Raw genomic sequence first — 4442 nt, forward strand, 5'->3', positions numbered from 1 at the left:
AACCAAAATCCAACGTCAAGCCAGCGTCTTCAGTCATCGTCATAATGACATCAAATACTGACATTTAGTCATGAGGCATGGTGACCAAAATCCAACATCTCATAAACATCATTAGAGTGATGTCCACACAATGTCAAATTCTAACATTATTAGACATTGATCTTTTGTTGGTTTTCGGCTGTTGTATTAAAACCCATTGTCATGCTAACGTCTCAAGCCAACGTCATATTGACATCAAATACTGACATTTAGTTGTGAGGTATGGTGACCAAAATCCAACATCTCCTAAACGTCATAATGGTAACTTCCACACAATGCTAAATTCTAAAATTATGAGATGCTGTTTTTAGGTTGTGGTAATAACTAACCAAAATCTAACAAACATCTCAACCTAACACCACATTGACATCAAATACTGACATTTAGTCATGAGGTACACTGGGAAAAAAAATCATAATTTTACAGAAAATAACTACTTACATTATTACAGTTCAGACAGGACCACTTTGGCAAGTTATCTTTGGCGGTATGGTTCCTTATGGGGGTTCTTGCTCCAAAATTAATTGAACATACAAGAGCTTTAACATTAACTCCCCTGAACCATCAGCTTGGAAATACAGTCACCGGGATCCATTCCAAGAGCTCGTAGACACCTTACGCCGAGCACTCACCCCTCAACCACCGTCACGGTCACCCGCAGTTGCTTCCACTCCTTCACCTGTGATTCACACCAGTCCCAAGGCCAAACTAGCGCCCTACTCAGGATCGGCGGAGAATTGCAGCGGATTCCTCCTGCAATGTGAACTGGTCCTGGAAATGCAACCGCACCTCTACCCTGACAACACATCGAAAATTGCGTTCATCATCTCTCAACTGCAAGGCAAAGCTTTACAATGGGCGGACTCTCTTTGGTCACAGAAAGGTCCTGCTGTGCAATCATACTCCTCCTTCGTCTCGCACTTCCGTGAGGTTTTCGGTAAACCTGTCTCTGACTCGTCTGCTGGTGAGAAACTTTACAATTTAAAACAACGATCAATGTCTGTCAATGAGTATGCTTTGCAATTTAGAATGCTGGCCGCTGCTAGTGGATGGAACGAGCAAGCTCTCATCACCTCCTATCGTCAGGGTCTGGAACCTAGAGTGCAGTTGCATCTCGCTGCATACGAGGATTCCATCGGCCTCGAACGCTTCATCCAGCTGTCCATCCGCATAGGCTCTCGTATGCAGTCGTGTATAGAAGAACACCAGGGCCAGTCACTCCCCAACATCCTCCTCAGTCGATCCGAACCCGTCAGCCCTCCAGAACCAGCCAGCGAACTTATGCAAGTGGATACTTCCCGACTCTCTTCCGCTGAGCGTCAACGAAGGCTGACCCCGAATCTCTGTTTATATTGTGGTGCTCCTGGGCATGTCATATCTGCATGCCCCATCCGTCCTCCTCATCCCATGGTGAGTGCTATGATTCCCTCCATTAAGAAGATGAAACTACTCACTACTGTTGTAAACCTTACTGCATGTCAGCAGGAAATTTCATCTCCGGCTCCCTCTGCAGACAGCTCCAGCTCAAAACCACGCCCTCTCCGACCATCTACCAAGTCCACTCCATCACGGGCAAACCCCTAAGCCGAAGAAAGATCAGTCGGTGCGTGGGTCCTCTTCAGTTACGTGTGGGAATATTACATGTGGAAGAAATCCATCTGCTGGTTCTGGAGGAATCCACCTCTGACGTGGTTCTGGGGCGTCCGTGGCTAGAGCAGCACAATCCAACCCTCTTATGGCGTACGGGCGAAATCCTGAAGTGGGGCGAAACCTGTTTCTCCAACTGTTTCTCCGAGTTTCCTGTTTCCAAGTCTCCTCGTGCAAATGATCTCTCCCTCTGTACCACCTCCATCGAAAGTCCTGTTGAGAAACGTTCCGTGGATATTCCAGCCTGTTACGCCCCCTTCAGTTCAGTTTCAGTTTCAGTTTTATTGTGATATGCATATTCGTACAGAGTACCACAGCAATGAAATACAATGTGCCTTAGCACTCTCTCAGCACCAGTCAATAAATAATATAGAATAAAATAGAATAAAAATAAAAATAATTTAAAAACATACGCTCAAACCTCAGCCCTCCTTCCACTTCCACTATCATTCAGTAACCTTACAGCCTGCGGATAAAAACTGTCCCTAAAACGTGACGTACGTGTTGGGATGCTCTGCCAACGTCTCCCTGATGGGAGTTGGGAAAAAAGACTATGTGCCGGATGACTAACATCCTGTATAATTCTCAGTGCCTTCCCAATGCTGCGTTTCCAATAAATATCCTGTAGTGATTCCAATGGAACCCCAATAATTTTTGATGCAGTTATTACCACCTTTGTCAGAAGATTCAATTCACTTGAAGTAGCCCTTCCAAACCACACTGTAATATTACCTGTCAGTATACTCTCAATTGTACAACGATATAATTTTTTTAAAAATATTTTGAGACATACCATATTTCTTAAGACACCTCAAGAAATAAAGCCTCTGGTGTGCCTTCTTAATGACGCAGGTGATGTGGAAAGACCATGAAAAGTAATCTGAAATATGAATGCCTAAAAACTTAAAAGTATTAACAATTTCAACTGCAGAGTTATTGATATAGACAGGTGTATGTGTGGATTTATTTCTTCTAAAATCTATGATGACCTCTTTAGTTTTCCCCACATTCAGGGACAAATTATTTCTTCGGCACCACATGATCAATTTACTCACCTCATCCCTATAGGCAGTTTCATTATTGCTGTCAATAAGTCCTACCACTGTAGTATCGTCTGCAAATTTCACAATACTATTTGTGGGATATTTTGCAATACAGTCATAAGTATACAGACTATATAATAAAGGACTAAGACAGCAACCTTGAGGTGCTCCAGTATTTAACACTATTGGGGCTGAGTATGTAGTGCCTACTCTAACTGTCTGAGAACGGCCTGTTAGAAAGTCCTGTATCCACCTGCAGATGGAAATACAGAGGCCCAGGTCTAACAGCTTAGGTATTAAAATGGAAGGTCTGATGGTATTGAAGGCACTGCTATAATCAACAAACAGCATCCTGACATACGTATCCCTAGCCTCTAGATGTTGAAGTGCAGAATGTAAAACCAATGATACAGCATCATCCACAGCTCTATTTGATCTATATGCAAATTGTAGTGGATCCGTAAAGACAGGAATGCAGTTGTTAATATATGATTTCACAAGCAGTTCAAAGCACTTCATTATCACAGAAGTCAAGGCTACAGGTCTAAAATCATTCATACAGTTGGCAGTTGTTTTCTTAGGCACAGGAATTATTATTGATTTTTTTAAAACAATTCGGAACCATACAAAAAGAGAGTGACAGGTTAAAGATATCAGCAAAAACAGATGCAAGTTGACTACAACATGTCCTTAAGTTAAGACACGTGGAGTAATGCCATCAGGCCCCGCAGCCTTCCCAATTTTCACAGCTTTAAAAACTTTACAAGTATCTGCAACTGAGACCTGATATGCTTGACTGTCAAGGGTAACCCCATCGGGAGATGATATGTCTGTGTATGTGTTCCCATATGAACATACTTTAACATGCACATCCCCAGTTGGAGATGGTCCGCGTCAATGCCTCAGCAGCGCATTCAAAACGAGCATAAAAGTTGTTCAAGTCATCTGGGAAAGAAGCAGAGCTTGTTATGACGCCACTAGGTTTGGCCTTATAACTGGTGACCACTTGTAGGCCTTGCCAAACACGCCTAGAGTCTCCTTCAGAACAATATCGCTCTATCTTCTCCCGATGTAGTCTTTTAGCAGATTTAATTACATTCCTTAGCTCGTATCTCGCGCTCCTGTAACGAGCATCATCCCCGGATTTAAAAGCAGCTGTCCTCTCATGCAATTTCGCGCGAACATTTTTGTTTACCCACGGTTTTTCATTAGGGTAAACACAGAAAGTACGTTGTAGGGAAAACACCCTAGGAAGTAAAATTAGCTCAAATGAATAAAGAGTTGTTTAGATTACGACCGAGCAACTGATTCGTCCAGCGTTCATTTGCTCGAGCCGTAATAAGCTCTTGTAACGGATATAAATATCCAACAATCGTGAAAACACTGATTAGAGCACGGTAACTTGAAATCGACAGTTTAAGACATTAAATCATAAAGCACATAATACAAGACACTTTCTTTTAAAATCTACAAGAGATTTTATTTATTCTAACACAAACTAATCTAACACAAAGGCACGCGCACACACACACACACACACACACACACATACATTCATACGCGTTGCAGTAAGAAGGAAATGAGAGAGAAAGAGTTTTGAAAGAGAGAGAGAGAGAGAGAGAGAGAGTGATCTGATTAACCGAATTCCTATCAATGCATTTCAAAGACCAGAACGAACCATGAATCATTCATTTAAATGCACCAGTTCAGTTT

The sequence above is a fragment of the Megalobrama amblycephala genome, unplaced genomic scaffold (genome assembly GCF_018812025.1).
Source record: "Megalobrama amblycephala isolate DHTTF-2021 unplaced genomic scaffold, ASM1881202v1 scaffold440, whole genome shotgun sequence".
Taxonomy (NCBI): Eukaryota; Metazoa; Chordata; class Actinopteri; order Cypriniformes; family Xenocyprididae; genus Megalobrama; species Megalobrama amblycephala.